The sequence below is a fragment of the Saccopteryx bilineata genome, chromosome 1 (genome assembly GCF_036850765.1).
Source record: "Saccopteryx bilineata isolate mSacBil1 chromosome 1, mSacBil1_pri_phased_curated, whole genome shotgun sequence".
NCBI classification, from domain to species: Eukaryota; Metazoa; Chordata; class Mammalia; order Chiroptera; family Emballonuridae; genus Saccopteryx; species Saccopteryx bilineata.
Genome location: NC_089490.1, coordinates 34709804 through 34730744, shown reverse-complemented (window position 1 = coordinate 34730744; position 20941 = coordinate 34709804). Strand labels below are relative to the sequence as shown.

At 39.3% G+C, this 20941-nt stretch overlaps 1 pseudogene; it reads left to right on the top strand.

Annotated features, from left to right (window-relative positions):
• Window positions 1-649: 649 nt before the first annotated feature.
• Window positions 650-20941, top strand: part of LOC136319186 (glyceraldehyde-3-phosphate dehydrogenase-like) — a 62059-nt pseudogene continuing 41767 nt past the window's right edge.

The window sequence follows — 20941 nt, the reverse complement described above, 5'->3', positions numbered from 1 at the left end:
TAAGCTTGTTGGCTAGTTTAAAGGACATCCTTGCATCAATTAAATTTCTAAATTTCATTTTTTCCAATTAAAATTTACTTGTCATTGGTAGTAGGTATTGAGGGGACTCCCCAAAATATGGTCTTTTCTTACTATTTATTGAAATAATACTTTAATTCAAATGTAACTAATGATAAATAGCTAACTTCTATTTATCATTCAAACTCTCACTTTCTGGGAAGCCCAGTTAAGTCTTCCCTCTCTCTCCTCCTGACTGAGCCTCTCTTTCCCCAACCTGAAAATATCACACATTATTATTTCTTTATTTAGTGCCTTACTTAACCCACTCTCCTAAAACACCTCAGGATCGAAGCCTTTCGCATCCAGACACCAGATTTTACCTATCTTTGTACTTATTCATTTTGGAGGTGATGCCATGTGTATGTAGTACAGGGAGGTGGTTCAACAAAGAACTACTGTTGAAAGCTGCTCTTATTCACTTGCAATGGGGGTACAAAGAGAAGAATGACTCATAGTTACCACTAAAACAAAATGCCACACATTTTTCCTCTCTTCGCTCATTTTGCACAAGACAGTGGTGGGGAAAACATAAGTTTTTGGAGCTAGAGGCACATTGCCTCTGCTGTTTTGAGTCTGGGCGGGAAATGAGATGCGATCACCCGGGACGGGAGACCATGGTGTTTCATATCCGAGATTCCTGGTGTCCTCACGCAATCTTGCCCCACTGTCAGCCCTTGGTGAAGCGGGAGCTGGGGGGCAGGAAAGATACCCGAAGCCCGGAGAGACACCGGAAGGAAATGGTGTATCAGAACAACTTCAGCTGCCGCTGCAAATGGGACTGAGGAGTGGAGCCCCGTGCAGCAATGTCAGCGTGAAGCAGGTGGGTAAGAAAGTAGGAAAATTTCTTGGCAAGTGGAATGAGGGAACCTAGCTAGACAAGTGCTTGAACAAATGACCAGAATGCCTAAGCAATTAACAGCCCTGATAAATCACAAGACTATCCTCCCTAACCAGAGATCTCTAAGAGCAAGTGGTTTAAATCACCTCATGCAGGGAGATAAATAACAACAACAACAACAACAACAAAAAAGAGCCTGACCAATCTAAGATGAAGGTGAAGCTAAACAGAAAATGCCCCTAGACACCATTATACTCTCATGTTAATAAATCAGCTCACTAAACAATGAATTCTTGATTAAAATCCTCCCTTGGGATCTCCCCTAAAAGTCCCACCTATAGAAAACAGATAAAGCCCTCAGGACAAGGGACACCCGCCTTCTCTCTTCTTTAAGCACACCATGCCCCCACTGCCCAGGCATGTATTTTGCTTTTTCTACTGTAAACTCCAAGGGTACCTACAAGACTTGCATTTAGCGGAGCAATGAGCAGCTCATCCTGGGTTTACCCCCAAGGTTATCTCCAGCAGCCCTTTCTTTGCCTCAGTGTCCCAAGCTTTAATAAATTTATTCTTGCTTTCATCTGGACTCATGTCTTGAAATATTTTTCTACCTGAGTCAAAAACTTGGGGGTCACTTCACACTTGAAATGTCCCAGACCATGTTGGGGGAGGTCCAGCCCTCGAGGAGGAAGCAGTCTGCTAACAAGAATAGACACAGGTGGAGATAATAGCCCATGTCCCACAGAACAAATAGCACCTAATACCCTACATGATGTGAGCTCTGGGAATCATGCATTCTTCACTGGAAAGCACCTTTGCTAGTTGTATTACTTCTCCAGTGTATAGTTATATAAATATAGAAAAGAATAAAGTATTATCCATAGTTCTTTTTTGTATCAGTCATTGTCTTCCTTCCATTTACAACTATTTGCCATACCTGTCACACTGACATTAACACAGACGTTTTCTTCAAATTAAACAACTTTCTGATTTCTAGTCACCAGCATAGTTTACTGCTGTTTGTTCACAATTACTAGCATGTTGGTTGAACTAGTTCAAGTGACGTCCCAGTAGCTATTTCTACCCTGAAAAAGAGAAGCCAAATATTTGCAAAAATTCTTCATGCAGGTGTATAAAAAGTCCACCAGAGGTAGAATGCATTGTCTTCCTGAGTATCATACAAATGCATATTACTCTTAGCCATTTAAACACAAGGTGTCGAAACATTCTTATATGAAACAAAATTGATTGTTACAGAGATTCTACAGGGATCACATTTTTATTAATATTTTTATGGAAGTCTCAAATTCCCTGAAGCAGAAAGGTAATTTCTGTTTATTTTCAGAAAAGAAACAATAATTCTTAACTCCTATAACCACCTTAGAAGAAACAAGGAGGAAGGGCAATTGGTGAAAACAGGGATGAACAGAAGTACAGCCATTTGAACTAAGCAGAGGAACAAATCCTATAGTCCTGCAACATAAAAAGAAAAATCCATCATTGACAAAAGAGACTGTCTGAGAACACGGGTCTCCTTTGACAGTCTGGAGAAGCAGTTCAGAATAACAATGATGGCCATTGCAATGACTACAATGTGCATTATAAATGGTACGTTTTTCATAAGTTTTTATACTGATATATCTCTTTGTTAGAAATATCCTGTTTCTCCCCAGGTCATTTTTCATGTTCTCCTTGAACACATCCTCCTTTTTCTAGCAAAACAGCCATATCCATATTAATGGTATAAAATGGATCCCAGTAAAAGAACAAATTGAGTGCCATAGCTCTATTAGCTCTGTCCCTGCCAACTAAACTGCAGTTGACCTTGGAGGAAAGGTTAGGTGTTACATCCCTAAGGATGTTAATTGGACCTGAAAAATGCAGGCTGTGGAAGTGACAACACACTTAAGGAGACAGAAGGAATGACAGTTGTTAGATCTACCAAGGCGAACACTGGATAATTCGTGGCCCAAACAGTAAAGCCAGTCTCTCTAGAGAAGCCATGCAATGGCTTCCATTTGACAACAAACCATCACTTTTGCAAAATGAGAGTAAACCATCCTTATTTCCAAAAGTTTGTAACTAGGTATCACTGTGACTGGTCCTTTAATGAACCTACAATATGTATACAGTCAGCTCTCTGTATCCATGTGTTTCCTATCCTCAGATTCTATCAACTATGAATCAACAGAATTAGAGAAAATTTTACATTGTTGCTGATGTGTATGATGTACTTAAGCCTACATAGTTGTCTCTGTACTGAACATCTACATACTTTTTCTTGCCATAGTTCCTAAACAACACAGAATAACAACTATTTACATAACATTTCCATTGTATTCAGTATTACAAGTAATACAGAGATGATTTAAAGCAGGGGTCTCAAACTCAACTCAGCATGTGGCCCACAGAGCAAGATCACAGCCGTTCGGCGGGCCGCACTAGGTCTACAAAAGGCAACTGTTACGCAACACTTTTCTTGAACTTCGTGGATTAGTCTGCGGGCCGCACAAAATTGTTTTGGCCGCGAGTTTGAGACCCCTGATTTAAAGTATATGGGAGAGGTTATATGCAATTACTATGCCATTTTATAGAAAGGACTTCAGCATCCGTGGATTTGGATGTCCGCGGGCATCCTGGAACCAATCTCCCAGGATGCTGAGGGTCGGCTGTATAGCCAAATGTGTGTTGTTTTTCAGAGGAGTCCATTGGGAGCTTTCTATGTTCATTCTAACTCCGGGATAAAATTGGGCAAAGCATTCCAAGAAGAGAGAGCAGTGAGACACACTATCTTTAAAGAGCACCAAGTCCAGCATAAGCACAGTGAGGCGGGGGAGATTGGTAGATGAGACAGGCAGAGTGGCCCTGATTGGGCTTGATAGGTCATGAAACCGAGTTTAAAATTCATTTTCATTTTGATGGGAAGCCATTAAAATATTTAGCCACGGAAGTGATAAGATACATTTAAAAATCATTCTGGCTGCTAGTGGAGAACAGACCATAAAAGGGCAAGAGTGGAAGCAGAGAGACATTTGCTAGAGTGCAGGTGAGGTCAACGTGGCTTCCCATAGTGGGGCAGCAAAGGAGGTGGTGGGAAGTTGGAAGTCGTTACATTGGATTTGTGATTTGCATGTGAATGAAAGAAAAGGAATAGAAGATGTGAAAAAGTCAAGTGTCTAAACAATCCATCCTTATTACCCTTTCATGCAATGAGATTAGGAGACTCTTGTGTTTCTTTAAAAATGTTTACTTCTACCCTTCTTTAACAAATCTCAAGAGAAATAGTAAATTAATAAAAATAGTGCTGTTTTGGCCCTGACTGAGTAACTCAGTGGATAAAGTGTTGTCCCAATGCATTGAGGTCACACTTTCGATTCCTGGTCAGGGCACATATGAGAAGCAGTCAATAAGTGTACAATTAAATGGAACTAAGTGGAACAATGAGTTGATGCTTCTCCTTCTCTCTCTATCTCTCTCAAATCAATAGAAAAATAAAAAACAATAAAAAAGTAAAAATAGTACTGTTTTAAGTTTAAAGTTAGTATACCTTAGTTTCAGTTTTTCTAAATTCAGAGTATCTACTTGTTTATTAATTACACAATGATTTACTGACCATTTACTATATATATACACACACACACACACATATATGTATGTATATATATATATGCTAAGTAATAGAAATTCAAAGATGGATAAGATAGAGTACAATTCAGTAATAGTGTCAAAAGAACAAAAATTTTATACAGCTCACACTTATAAACATACATAAACTCTTAATTGCCATTTCATGGAGGTATCTACCACCTCCAGATCTAATTGTACCTCCCAAATATGTATTTTTTCCATGTAATAAATTTGTATATGTTGTAGTAAGGGCAATAACTGTTGGTTTGGTTTGATGGAGTCTTGTCATTAATTAAGAAAAAAACAGTTAGGGGGCCTCAGAAAGGTACAGTTAGCTCTACTGTAGCAGTCAGGGGAGGTATGTCTTTGAACAAAGAATCCACAAGACTTCAGTGTTCTCATCTCTAAGATTGAGATAATAACACCTACCAAATACTTCATAGAATTTTTTATGGTATATGTCATCTTTTCTATATCTGTATGATTGTCCTATAATATTCCAGTTATGGAAATTTATCTAATTTATCTCTTCTCATAAATCTCAATAATCATTTCTTTGATTATTATATTGTAGCTTGACTCTCCCACTAAAAGAAAATTTCAGCCTCATGTAGTTCCACATTAGCAATTCTTTCCCAATTATATTTTAATTTTGTATTTGAGTTCTAATATTATTTATCTTTTGTGTCATTAGATTTCAAGTTTCTCAAAGCAGGAATTTGATTAATTAAAATACAGCTATGGTGCCTATATCTAGAAGGCTTAACATATATTAAATAATAATTACTTCAATATCAAAACAAATGAAAGGAAAGCCCAAACTGTTAACATTGTACCTTAGGATAAGTTCTGTACATAAAGAGAAATGTTGCAGTCACCTATCTCATGTACATATTTAAAATATTACTTATTTTTCTCTAAAAACAGAATATATAGAAAACTAGTTTTTGAAGACCTCCACTTCTAGTCAAGATGAGGTAATGCCTTGCCTGAACTTAAAAAAAAAAAAAACAACCCAGGCACTAGCCAGTTAGCTCAGTCGGTTAAGAGTGTTCTCCTGAGCCTGACCTGTGGTGGCGCAGTGGATAAAGCGTTGACCTGGAAATGCTGAGGTCACCGGTTCGAAACCCTGGGCTTACCTGGTCAAGGCACATATGGGAGTTGATGCTTCCAGCTCCTCCCCCCTGTCTCTCTCTCCTCTCTCTCTCTCTGACTCTCTCTCTCTCCTCTCTAAAATGAATAAATAATAAAAAAAAAATTAAAAAAAAAAAGAGTGTTCTCCTGAAATGACAAGGTTTCTGGTTCTATCCCAAGTCAGGGCACACACAGGAAGCAACCAAAGAATGCACGACTGAGTGGAACAACAAATGAATGCTTCTCTTTTCCCCTCCTTATCTCTCCCTTCCTCTCTCTCGGTCTCTCTAAAAATCAATAAAAATTAAGCCTTGGCTGAATAGCTCAGTTGGTTGGAGCATCATCCCAGAGTGTGGAGGTTGCCAGTTCCATTCCCCAGTCAGGGTACATACAGGCGCAGTTCAATGTTCCTGTCTCTCTCTCTCTCTCTCTCTCTCTCTCTCTCTCTCTCTCTCCCTGGCTCTCTCATTCCCTGGCTCTCTCAAAAACAAACAAACAAACAATAACATCAACAAAAAAGCCCAGCAAACCCCAAACAAATCAATGAAGCACAGTTTGAAGAGCCTGGATATGAGAGATAAAGGATAGCAATTCTTGAAATACAGGAAACAGTTTCCAGGACTCGGTACAGAAACGGGAACTAGGCTGAGCCTGATGAACTTTCTGAGTTGAAGAGACACAGTTGAGGGTCCAGGGAGACCAAAGAGGCTGGATAGAGTTCATAGGACAGAATATCAGATAGGAGAGAGCTACATGGAAAGAGAAGTGTAGAAACCAGCAGAAAGTCTCCCTTGAGTATTCAGCTGAGTGTTGATTGGCCCTGTGTGTGAGGCATGTACACACAACCAGGGAAAGAACCATTTGAAATAATTGGAAGAACAGTGCCAGAGGTTTGCACAGGACTAGGAATAGTGCCTGTTCACAACAGCCAGACTCCAAAACCTAATTCATATGACCCTGGCTATAATATTTAGGAGGGTCTTACCTCAGTGGTGGGAAATATTTACAGTGGTACCTTGATATATGAATTTAATTTGTTCTGTAACCGAGCTCGTAAGTCAGTCAACTCGTATATCAAACTGCCAATACTGGACCCGTGTGCCAACGCGCCAACAGGCTAACTAGTGGCAGCTTTCTGAATCACGACTCGTATCTCAGAATTTCGCTTGGATCTCGAACAAAAATATGGACCGAATCGCAGCTCGTATGTTGGGCCCTGGCCGGTTGGCTCAGTGGTAGAGTGTCGGCCTGGCATGCAGAAGTCCCGGGTTCGATTCCCGGCCAGGGCACACAGGAGAAGCGCCCATCTGCTTCTCCACCCCTCCCCCTCTCCTTCCTCTCTGTCTCTCTCTTCCCCTCCCTCAGCCGAGGCTCCATTGGAGCAAAGATGGCCCGGGCGCTGGGGATGGCTCCTTGGCCTCTGCCCCAGGCGCTGGAGTGGCTCTGGTCACAACAGAGTGATGCCCCGGATGGGCAGAGCATCGCCCCCTGGTGGGCGTGCCGGGTGGATCCCGTCGGGCGCATGCGGGAGTCTGTCAGACTGTCTCTCCCCATTTCCAGCTTCAAAAAAAAAAAAAAAAAGTATGTTGGTCTGTTCGTATCTCAAGGTACCACTATAGTCTTAGACCAGAGGTTCTCAACCTGTGGGTTGCGACCCTGGCAGGGGTCAAACGACCAAAACACAGAGGTCACCTAAAGCCATCGGAAAATACATATTGAGAACCGCTGTCTTAGACTGAGCACAACTCCAGATCCACCTAACAACCATAAAAATAAAACATGAAATGATCAAACTAATCTTAAGTAAATTAACAGCATCCTAGAACTAGCCTTGAGAAGATGTATAGAAACACAAAAATATTCAACATTTAATAAGATAAAATTTACAATGGCTGGCATCCAATCCAAGATTATCAGTCAATGCAAAGAAGCAAGAAAGTATAACCTAGATTAAGGAGAAGCAATTGACTCAGAATTAATGCAGATATTAGAATGATTAGACAAAGACATTGAAACAGTCATTATAACTATATTCCCTATGTCCTAAAAGTTAAATGGAGACATTGAAAATATAAAATTAATCCAAATCAAACTTCCAAAGATGAAACTACAATGCCTGAGTTTAAAAATTCACTGGATGGGATTACTAGCAGATTTGCATTGCAAAAGAGAAAACAACAAATGGGCTTGAAGATAGGGCAACAGAAAATTTTAAAAATGAAATTGAGAGAGAGAAAAAAAATTTTTTTAAATGCCCAGTGAATTAGTGACCTTGGGACAACTTATAGTTTATGTGTCATTGGAGTCCCCCAAAGAAGCAGTGAGGGGAAAATATAAAATGTATTTGAAGAAATAATGGCCGAATTTTTTTTCAGATTTGATGAAAATTAAAACCACAAGTTCAAGACCTCAACAAACCCCAAGCACAAGAAACATAAAGAATAAAAATAAAAATAAACTATAGTAAGGCACATCATCCAAGTACTAAAATCATGATAAAGAGGACATCTTGAAAGCACCAAAAAGAAAAACAAAAAAACATTATTTACAGGGAAACAGAAATAAGGATAATAACACATTTCTTGTTTTAGGAAGATATAAGAAAATAAAGTACAAACCACAAACTAGGAGAAATTATTTGCAAAGCCTATATCTGATAAAGAACTTATATATAATATATAAAACTCAATAATAATAAAACAATCCAATTTTAAAAGGCAAAAGATTTTAACAGACATTTCACCAAAGAAGATACATGGATGGCAAATAAGTACATGCAAGGGACTCCACCTCACTAGTCACAGGGAAATACAAATTAAAACTATAGTTGGATACCACCACCCATTGGAAAGTTGAAAATTAAAAAGACTGGCTAGTTTGACCAGGCAGTGGCACAGTGGATAGAGCGTTGACTTGGCATGCTGAGGCCCCAGGTTAGAAACCCCCCAGGTTGTCGATTTGAGTGCAGGCTCACCAGTTTGAGCACAGGGTTGCTGACTTGAGCATGGGCTCATAGACATGACCTCATGGTTGCCGGCTTGAGCCCAAAGGTCACTGGCTTGAATAAGGGGTCACTGGCTCAGCTGAAGCCCCCTGCTCAAGGCACATATGAGAAAGCAATCAATGAGCAACTAAAGTGCTGCACCAAGTTCATGCTTCTCATCTGCCTTCCTATCTGTCCCTGCCCGCCCCTCTGTCTCTGTCTCCTCTCTCTCTCTCTCTCACTAAAAAATTAAATTAAATTAAATTAAACTAAATTAAATTAAATTAAAGTCTGGCTATCCCAAAGGTTGGCAAACATTTAGAGGGACTAACTGGAACTCTCTATTACCACACTACTAATAGTAATATAAAATGCTATTTTATGTTGGAAACAGTTTGGCACTTTATTAAAGAGTTAAATATACATATCACATGCTCAGCCATTTTTTTTTTTTAGTTGTTTCCCAAGATAAGAGAAGTCATGTGTCCACACTGAGACTTGTACACAGTGTTTATAGCAGGTTTTGTGTAATTGCCAAACACTGGAGACAACCCAAATTTCCATCAACAGGTGAATGGGTAAACAAACTGTATGGGTACATTCATACAATGGAAAAACTCATCAAACAGGAAAAAGATAAACGCAACAACACAGACGATTTTCAAACACTCTGCTCAGTGAAAGAAGACAAAAAGGTTACATACTATATGAGTCAATTTATGTAAACTTTAGAAAATACCAGATTACCTGTAATGACAGAACAGTGGTTGTCTGGGAACTGATTATCAGGTGGAAGAGAAGGTGAGATTTCCAAAGGGCATAATGAAACCTTTCAAGGGGACAGTTAGTTAATGTTCACTGTCTGGATTGCATGGACGCTCACTGGTGCGTAGATGTGTCAAAATTTACCAAAATGTATACTACCAACATGTATGCCTGTTATACTTCCAAAAAGCTGTTAATGTTTTTAATGTAAAAAGAAATAAACAAAATGAAGGTTTTTAAAATAGATTTTCCTTCTAGAGTAGTTTTAAGTTTATAGCACTATTGAGCAGAATGTGCAGAGATGGCCCATACACCTCCCACCCCACCTAAGCTTCTCTCATCAGCAACATCTCGCAGCAAAGTGGTATATTTTTTACAATCAACAAACCTACTGTGATACATCGCTATCAGGCAAAGTTTATGGTTTACATTATGATTCACTCATGGCGTTGTACATTTTATGAGTTTAGACAAATGCAGAATGACATATATCCAACATTATTGTATTATACAGAATAGTTTTGCTGACCTAAAAATTATTTGTTCTCCATCTAGAAAATAAAATTTTTATTTAATTTCTTTTAATACTTTAATATTTATGTGCTTAGTAATTATAAAATAACACTATTATCTTTTTAATAACTACCTTTTGGAAAAATGAGTAAATGGTCAAAGAATATATACCTTAGTACACTTGGAAAACCCATCTTTAAATGATATATGTATTTAAGTACATTTTATGTAAAACTTTATATGAAGAGTTTAGGTGCTCATGTTCTTTTAAGAATTTTGTCATTGCTTGGTTGGTCTACGTGCTTTCGGCTTTTTGACTCAGTGTTGAAATAATCCCTGATGTGCAAACATTTCATACTGAGACTCCCTGGTGGACACTATAATGAAGGTTGTTTAGTTGATATGTTTATTTTTTTCAAACTCTACCACTACATTGACCCCCAAGTATTAAATCTCAGCATGAAGACGTTTTCAAGTTATATTTATACAACATAGTCATCCATAACACTCCAGGGAGTTTCTATCCGAGTGCCAAGGGTATCTTCTCTTAGCCACTGTAGTTTTTCATAATCACTTGGCCCTAACATTATGGCTACTGCTTATAAAAACACTATTTTTAAAGATTTTTCTCATCAAAGTTACGTCCAACAAGAATATTAGTGCACATTTCTGTGTCATTATAAAGTAAAATTCTTTATTACTTAATTATTTCCCGCCTAGCTGGATATAGACACATGATGTGTTTTATAGCTCATGGAATTTTCCAAATATAGCATTTACTGACATGAAAATTTCAGAAAAAAGTTTTCCTGTGATCTTTCAAATATGTGTTAATTAATATATTACTAAACTGGTTTTTCTTTCTTTCTTTTTTTTTTTTTTAAGTGAGAGGCAGGGAGGCAGGACAGATTGCTGCATGCACCCCAACCCAGATCCAGGATCCACCGGGCAAGCCCCCTACCAGGCAATGCTCTGCCTGTCTGGGCCATTGTTCTATTGCTTGGCAACCGATCTAGTTTAGTGCCTCAGAGGAGGCCATGGAGCCATCCTCAGCACCCAGGGCCAACTTTGCTCAAACCATTTGAGCCATGGCTGCAGGAGAGGAAGAGAGAGAGAGAGAGAGAGAGAGAGAAAGAGAAATAGAGATGGGGGAGCTTTGCTTCTCCTGAATGCCCTGACTGGCAATCAAACTTGGGATGTCCACATGCTGGGCTGACACTCAAACACTGAGCCAACCAGCCAGGGCTAAACTGTTTTAAATATTGGATTTTATTATGCTGTTCATATGTGTTAAACAATGATATTTCATAATCCCCCCCACACTTAATGAGAAAGAAAAGAATGAATGCATTGTCTTAACAAATGTACAACAGATATAAGCACAAACCACATTAAAATTTCAAGAATTCCAGGCTAACACTCAAAAAATTAAATCACATTATAATGCATTTGTTTTCTTGTTAGAGTTAAAAAAACACAAGTTTTCAGGAGACCTAAAATTTTTTTTTGATATTTTATTTCTCAGTGTTCTTGTAATATCCTTTTTCAAAGTTTTGGTACAAGTCACAAAAGGTAAATAATTCATGCCCTTTGTGGGGGGGTAGAAGATGGAGAGGGTGCTATACAAATGTTGTTGTGATTACAGTTGTAGCAGCAAGAAAATCTGGTGTTGAAGATCATCTTAGTGACCTTATTTTATTCTTAATAGGAAGATTCTGTAATTTATGCATTTTGATTTCATTCAACAAGCCTAAGAATGAGTGATGATAGGAAACTCCTATTTCACTCTCCAGGAAAACTACGATGGTCAAATACACAGGTTTAGCATGGATCCACATTCCTAAGGAAGGAATCTATAGAATTCCTGGGCCGAGATTAACTGAGAAACTGCACAATGGATTGACAGCACTGTTTTATTCAGGCCCAGTGATGTATAAAACTCTTGGTATTTTTTCACTGTTATGCTAATACGCACTACTGATGTTGGTATTTCTGGTGCTACAAACTGAGGACCCAAATATAGCCTGAAAGTGGGAGAACATTAAATGACATATGGTAAAAGGAAAGTGAGATTAGTTTGATTGTGTAAAAAATCTAGAAGTCAAAAGTAGCTACCAAAATTTGCCTGTAAACCTGCCTACTAGGCTGGTAACCAACAGTAGTGTGTGACAGACCATTGAGACAGAATATTCAGGATTGTTGGGAGAGAAGACGTCTTTTCTGGATGCTGGAAACTTCTATGTTCTCTGGCAGTTAAAGACTATTGCAAGAAATTTCTAGGAAATGGACTTCATAAGAAGAAAACTTGGGGACTATAATTAAGGAAATCAATTTAATCCCTGATTTTATCAGCCAATGTGCAATACATATTATTTGTGGATTTCAGAGTAAGTGAGCAAAGGCAGAATGCAGAAACACTATGCACCTCATGCTAAGGAGACCAGATAATAAGCAGTGTCTGGTATCAGAACATGAGCAGCAGGGAGATTTTTGAGTTTGTCGGGAAAGCTCGGATCAAAACAGTTCATACATGTTCAGCCATGATAAAAACTTAAGAACTTTGACAGCATATACATGACTTATAATAGAGAAACACAAATTTTAACCAAAATAGGGTAATATAGGTTATCAACTTGGAGAAATTTTTTTTTAATAATTTTATTTTTTAATGGGGTGACATCAATAAATCAGGATACATATATTCAAAGATAACAAGTCCAGGTTATCTTGTCGTTCAATTATGTTGCATACCCATCACTCAAAGTCAGATTGTCCTCTGTCACCTTCTATCTAGTTTTCTTTGTGCCCCTCCCCCTCCCCCTTTCCCTCTCCCTTTCCCCCCTCCCCCGTAACCACCACACTCTTCACACTCTTCACACTCTTATCAATGTCTCTTAGTTTCACTTTTATGTCCCACCTATGTATGGAATAATGCAGTTCCTGGTTTTTTCTGATTTACTTATTTCACTTCGTATAATGTTATCAAGATCCCACCATTTTGCTGTAAATGATCCGATGTCATCATTTTAAAGTTTGATGTTGTTGCCACATTGCTGATAGAAATTTCTACAACTTCTAAGGAAAGCAATTGGCAATTTGTGTCAAAATTACAAGTACCCACACTGTTTGACACAGCAACTCCACCTCTAGTAACTTTTTCCTACAGATGGGCTCACAAATGTGCAAAATGACCTAAACATTTCACAAGTGTACCGAGTTAGCGCCAACTACACACCGGACCTACCATTTGGGACAGCGGAGGCACAGCGGCCAGCAGGAGTTTCAGGGAGCTTATACTGGCTGAGGAGATAGACTGTAAACAAATGAATACATGATGCCTCAAGTGCTAGCGTACAGGCAAGGAAAGTAGGGTAAGAGAGAGATGAAATAATGAGGGAAGGATGCCGTTTCAGGCAAGGTGAGGAGGTGACGTTTACTTGATACCTGAATGAGATGAGGAAACAGTTGTGCAGATATCGGTGGGAGTAGTGTTCTAACTGCATGTCACTGCAGCACTGTTCATAAACAATTGAAAACAACCTAAATGTCATCAATAGGGAAGTGGTTAAATAAATTATAGATAGATAGATGATAGATCATAGATAGCAATACATATATATATTATATATAGTATGAACAAATTTATTTTATATGTGTGCAAACATAGAGAAGAAAATGATAAACTGGTTATGGAGGAGTCCTGGGTGGCTGAGGTTACTGATTCTATTTAATTTTTTTTATTTTTCAATTATATTTGATATGCAATATTATATTAGTTTCAGATGTACGGCACAGTGGTTAGACATTTATGTAACTTACAAAGTGATCCCCCCAATAGTACTGACTCATTTTTTTTCACTGAATCTCTGTGTACCATTCAAATTTTGTGCCACGCCCATGCATTCTTGATTTCTTATACAAAACAGTATATGATATGGTTTATGTTAAATAAATGTCTAAATTTGACTGAAGTAACACTATTTGTCCTGTTTTAAATATTTCTGGGAGTTCTGGAAATCTCAAATGATAATATTCTGCAGTCTAAACTATCTGGAGAGTCCCTGGCCGGGTGGCTCAGTGGAATAAAGTGTCATCCCAGTGCGGCGAGGTTCCAGGTTCCAGCCCTGGTCAGGGCACACAGGAGAAGTGACCCATGAGTACACAACTAAATGGAACAACTAAGTGGGGGAAAGTGTTGATGCTTCTCTCTCTCTCTCTCTCTCTGAAGTGAAAATGTTAACGTAAAATAAAATACTTGGAGAAATCTATACCCAAATACATGTCACTAGTTACACCAAACATATTTCTGGACTTGCTGATAAAGATATGTTACACAAAGAATAATTCTGGAATTTTTTTTTATCAGGGGAAAACTGTATCTTTAGAGAGAGGAATTCGCACATCATCTTCAGCTATATCACTAAACAGGACTGAAAGTCACAGATTTACAGCGCCTTGTCAACTTATTAAAAATTCATATTTGCCACTCTCACTTGAAAAAAATCCTATATATCTTGCCCTTCCAAATTTTAATTAAAACAGTCACAAAGCTAAGGCCTCAAACTAAAAACAAATTCAAGCCAAAAGCCTATCACGGCAAATCAGAACAAGCACACCCACACTGAACTCAAGGTTCTCATGAAAACTAATGCTAAAAAAAAAAAAACAACCCTCAATACATTCAATTTCCCTAGCTTTTCCTTGATTTTTTTGGTAGGAATATGAATTTATTAGGAAACCATAGATTTGCTGTTGACAGATAAGCTACAGGATATAAGATAGCTTTAACTCTAGGACAAATTTCCAATATTTAACTGATAAAGCTTGTTCACGCTGACTTACTCTTATTGACTGGGTGTACCACATCCTGACAGCTGTAATCCATGGCCCCAGTTGATATCATCAACCACTCAGTTGCAATGATGGCAGCCGCCCATGCTGGGAAAAGTGCCAGCAGGCTCATTAAATGAACAATGGTGATGGCTACACACCAATGGACTTGGACGCTCCACTCCCCTCAACCCCTCTCCAGTGTCTGGCTGCAGCCTTCCCCCACTGCCAATAACCGGCCTGAAAAGACTCTGCATTGAACAGCCACGGTAAGCAGGATATCTGGGGTTTTATCCATTTTACTAAATGATTTTCAAGTCTGAGGTAAAAAACAAAACAAAACTGTGAAACATGCAGAGAGGAGGTTGCGGCTGGGGTGGTGGTGACAGGGGAGGGACGTGCTCCCAGAGTCTGGTATCTGCCACGCTAGTCCTCTGCGGAACACGGGGGTTATATAAAGTTTGGACTTAGGAGACAAGTGTTTGGAAGCAAGCTCAGGATTTTCTTCTGCCTTTACCACTTTTTATGTTTGTGTTATATGCAGGTTCCTCTTTTCTGGTGTTTTAGCAAATAAAACATTCCTACTGCATCTTGAAATCAATATAGTGACACATAGACAGTAGCCACCCTTCCTGCGGCATTCCCTGTGATGACGGGAGTGCCCGGGTGACCTCCTACTGCTCATCTTCTTAGAACATTCTCACCCTCCTCAGCTACCCCAAGCCCAACTCAAATAAACCACCAAAATCAGTCTGAGATATTTTTAAATAGCATCCTTTCCTTCTATTTTTTCAGAGCTCAAAGTATAATGGCATGATACAGTACTCTTTTTTATAGCCTGGTGACCACAGAGTCTAGAGCCAAGTGAATGATGTGTTCTAGTGCTGATCTAATCCCAAGTTCTTTTCAGACATCAGGGAAATCAATGAATCATAAGTGGCATGTTTGCCCGTCCACTCATACATGTAATAAACATTACCTCATAATAGCATTAGCTAAAACTGCTACACTAGTTTTCTTTTATTACGCTACTACATAAATATATAACAACACAGGATTTGTCTGTGAGGAGAGGAGTGGGAAAGAGAGAACTAACAGTGATGGCAGGGGTTGACAAGAAGCAAATAGCTCAAGATTTAAAAGGCTCTTCTGAAAGCATCCCTCTGCAACCCTGACAGTTTCGATGATGAAATCAACATTATGTTGAACATTTTCACCCTCAAAATTCCTTCCCAGCCTGTATCGCACAGCCAGCAGATAGGAACACGAGGGACCAAAGAAAGGCAAGGGTCCCCAGTCTGGCTCATTGCCCCTGGGAATGAGAGCATGAAGAGCACATCTAGCTGCAGTGCAGAGCATCATTGCTTTTACTAAGTCCCACAAACTGTTTCAGGGTTTGGAGGTTTGTACTGTTCTGGGCCTTTTCGTTTCCTGCACAGATGTAGGTACACAGGGTGAATAACAATAAACTGAAGTTGCAGCTTTTTACAAAACACATTCTACACAGAGTTGTTTCCAAAGCAATTGGAATTTCATACCTTAAAACTCAAGAACATGTAGTAGATAGAATCTTATTGGTAGATATTTCATTTTGGGTGCAAACTTGGAGCTCCTAAAACATGATGTAGGATACTTCTCAATGAAAGATCAGAATAAGCTTATTAGATAAAACTCTAGTATATTTCAGGTAAGATCTAAACATGTCCTCTGTTTATAGCAAAGAATTTGTATTGCTGATACAAGAATGGACAATTAAGGAGAAATAAAGATGTGAAACTCTTCATGACAAAACTGTGGCTATTGGGTAACTAAAGGGTCTACCATGAATGTGGGTGCTATAGATTAAAACACCAGACACAGGCCCTAGCAAGTTAGCTCAGTCGGTTTAGAGCATCATCCTAAAATGCCAAGGTTGCAGATTTGATCCCTGGTCAGATCACATATGGGAAGCAACCAATGAATGCATAACTAAGTGGAACAACAAATGCTTCTCTCTCTCTCTCTCTCTCTCTCTTCCTCTCTCTCTCTCTCTCTCTAAAATCAATCAATAAAGAAATAAAAAAAAAAAACACCATACACAGTTGCTCTGACCAAGAATTAACTGTTATGTGTACAAAGAATGCAATGAAAAATAAGTTTTCAAACATAGCGGAGTAAATTTTGACCATATACCCACCAGAGTATATGGACAGAGAAGAAAAATACAAGGACCTATGTCAAAACCCAGGTTACACAATGCCCATCATCAATTTTAAATCACTTTATTTTTCTGAGAAAAAGACTCTTCAGAGTCTTTTAACACTCTGGATTCAACCTAATCTGTGCTTTCTGGGGATATGGGTTAAAGAGTCAGGAGAATCTTACCTTATTAAAGTATTTCTTATGTGAAAAGTATCAGTCTGTTCTTCTTACTTACATAATACCTGGCTTGGGCCAGATAAACACATAAATATTTTAAGAGTAATCAAAATAGTAAATGTCAAGTGCTTCAGCATTCACTTCTCAAAGGACAAGTTTTACTTTCAAAATAAGATTGACCTGCTCTAACGACCTCACATATAGCAATTACCACTTTAAGATTTCTCTGAACAGAGCAAAAAGAAAAAAAATAATAATAATAAAATAACCATTTGTAGAACAAGATGAGCCCTGTTGTCCCCTCCTCCCCTCACCCCCACCCAAATCATTCTCTGGGCTTACTTTCCCATCCATGAGAAGTTTCCATTGATTTGTCATTGAGTGCTCCCTGGAGTCCCATGAAAGCATAGAAAATGGGACCATATGTTTCAGCCATGCCCTTGGTCAGGGAGCTGCTGACACCTTCATTGTCCAGCCTTCAAGATTCTTTAGTACATTTTATGTCTTAGAGACAGAAGTTATTTTAAAAGTGATTGACTGGAGCAGGGCTTCTGGAATTAGAACAGGTGTGATTTGCGTACACATCTGCTTGGTGATAAAATATTGGCAAGCGGAAGATCCAGGTTTGCAGCTGCTCCTGGAAAGCTCCACCGCTCAGTTGACGCCTTCTAAGGCAACAGGAGGGGCTGGGAGGGTAAACTCTTCTCTCAAGGAAGACAACAAAATTAAATCATCCATGCTTTGCTTATAATTTATCCTATATTTCTGAATTTTAGTAAAATTAACCTATCTAAATTCATTGATTCTAATTTATTCCTTTCTTTTAAAATGCCTATTCTGTTTTCTTGTGGAACCCATAAGGCAGAGATGAAATATTTAACAAAATAAATAATTTGAACCAAATAACAATGTGGTTTCATCATTCCCGTAGAATAAACCTCTGAGGAAGAAATATAATATTTCCTCTTAAGAGGGGAGAGTAACCCCAGAGAACACACAGGCACACACTTGGAACCAATTAGGTATTTGTTTCTCTTTTTTCTCCTTTTGTAAAGATATATTTTAATAAATATTGACCAGTGTTGAGATGGAGGTTTCTAGCAATACTCTGTTAATGTATTCAGACAGCCAGATCTTTGCATTTTAGTATTACAGCACATGCTCAGAGAAAATAAATTTTAGCTCTGCTTCTGCAATTCCCCTTACACATTTATACGCAAATATTTTCTCAGGCCAGGAAACAAACTACCGAAAGAAAAATCATCCTGCCTTTCACACCAAGATCTAAGTTCCCCTTAGTTTCTCTCCCTGCAAGGTCAGTATTTCCATTGAGGTAGGGGTTGCTTATGGCAAGATTTCATATTCATTAGGAAACCATGCCTGGGAGGTTGATGGGGTTTTTGTTTTTTTGCTTTTTTTTTTTCACCTGTTTGGCACCTAAGAGGGAACTTTTCACTCAAGCCATTTGACTTTAAGTAGCTTAAGGCAAACAAAAATACCTAGCTAGCACTAGATTCCTCAGCGCTATTTTTTCCCTGGGCCTACTATACATGTTTGTTTCCCAACTGTCAGCCCACTCACTGGTGGTCATCAGGACCCTAATTGAAATTACCAGGTGTTTCACGTTGTATTTCCTTAGCAGTTTTGAAAGGTATGTGAAGTACTGAGCACAGTGCCAAATGTAAATTAGGCCTAGCAGACAATGTGGGCCAGCGCCCAGACAGAATTCTTGAAAGATAAGGCCCTACCAGCCCTCTTCCAAGGGCAAACTAATACTGTTGCCCAAAAGAAAGAGAGGAGGCTCTCAAAGGCTCACAGACACTAGGCAGGGAAATAAGGCTGGAGAGAAGCTGACTTGTTCAAATGCCCACCTCAGGGCTCAAATAGAATAAGAATCAAGAACTCTCTGAAGAGCCAGGTCGGTAACTATGGATCTCTCTTTTTGGCAATTCCCCAGAGGTCCTATCAGAGTTCTGACCAGGACTGCATTAAGACTCACTATCCAGCCTTGGCCGGTTGGCTCAGTGGTAGAGCGTCGGCTTGGCGTGCAGGGGACCCGGGTTCGATTCCCGGCCAGGGCACATAGGAGAAGTGCCCATTTGCTTCTCCACACCCCCCTCCTTCCTCTCTGACTCTCTCTTCCCCTGCCGCAGCCAAGGCTCCATTGGAGCAAAGATGGCCCGGGCGCTGGGGATGGCTCCTTGGCCTCTGCCCCAGGCGCTAGAGTGGCTCTGGTTGTGGCAGAACGACACCCCGGAGGGGCAGAGCATCGCCCCCTGGTGGGCAGAGCGTCGCCCCTGGTGGGGGTGGATTCTGGTCGGGCGCATGTGGGAGTCTGTCTCTCCCCGTTTCCAGCTTCAGAAAAATACAAAAAAAAAAAAAAAAAAAAGACTCACTATCCACACTGTCACAAGGACACACCACTGGAGTGTTCTGGAAGTTCAATACCAAATCAGGTGGCAGCCCTCTCCCTCTGCTCTTCAGCCAACTGAGAGGCAACCTTCCTTTTAAGCCTGCTTCCCTGCCCCCTTAGGTAATCATTTGTTTTTTATTTCAACCCACTGAGCCTTGACTGTTTATAGGTATAGTTATAGTGTGTGAATCAACCTCAATTAGCCTTCACTTCGTTCATCATTGGATTCAAGAATGTGCAAGCTCAAGGTCAGATTGTAGGACAGTATACTCGATACACAGCTGACCTTCAAAATGTTGAGTTCCTTCCTAGGCCACTCCCTATGCTACACAATTTTGATCAAATTTAGCCACAAAATCACATATGCTTCTCTACCAATCCTTCTGGTTTCACTATTTTTCCTATTGACCTCTGATTAATCCATCTATCACAAATACAGAGAGTCTTTGGTCTTTTCATTTGAATCTGGAATATTCTTCAAGATCATAGTTACCCACTATATTTAATCAGAAGGTTTAAAATAACAACATGCAGTGATAACATTGAGAATGAACCCTTGGGAATTACATGTAAGACTTTATCGAATATTTTCCTATCAGGATTATTAAGCAGAATAGGTGATCCTATGGTTTTTCATAAAACAATATCTGGCATTAGACCTACTTAAAAATCCGAACCAGCTTGAGCACATAAAGTACAAGTACAGAGATTAAGGAAGTTTTATTTTAGGATGAAGCTGTCTTCAAGTTCAGCACTCTTTTTCTGTTGCTTTTGTTAGCTCCTTTCCTTGACCAAATCAATCTTGTCCTATTTTTTTAAACTCTTCAATACCACCTTTTTGATAATGACTCAAAGTACTACCTGTAATATATTTTCCCTGCCAAGGAAGAAAGAAGGGCATAGGCACAAAGTGTGGAGTAGCAAAAGCTTTATTTAGTAGAGCACATCCCAGACAAGGTTCTCTGGTCCACGAAATGGGCCAGAGGAGTCGCGTCACCTCTCCTGTTTGGGGGTAATTTATAGCATCGGTAGGGTGGTCGGGTTGATATGACATGGCAAAATTTCATTGGCTGACAGGCAGTTGTTCTTTTTCTAAGGGCTTCTGGGAAGTATCTTTTGGCGCGCATGGGTCTGGGCGGTTCCAGCTAAAGTTCCCGAGCCTGGTTCCTCACGTGACCCTCCCCCATTGCCAACTGACCTCACACTACCCATATTTCCCCATGGATAAGATGCATCCATTTTCAAAAAAATTGGGGTCTAAAAACTGGGTGTGTCTTATACAGTGGTTGTAGTTTTTTTACTTGCATTTCCCACATTTTTGTGCTTGTTTTTGTGCTCATTATTGAAGACAGTGATTTATCATCAGACACAGATGAGTACGAGCTAATGGATGGGAGTTTTGACAGTGATGAGGAGTTGT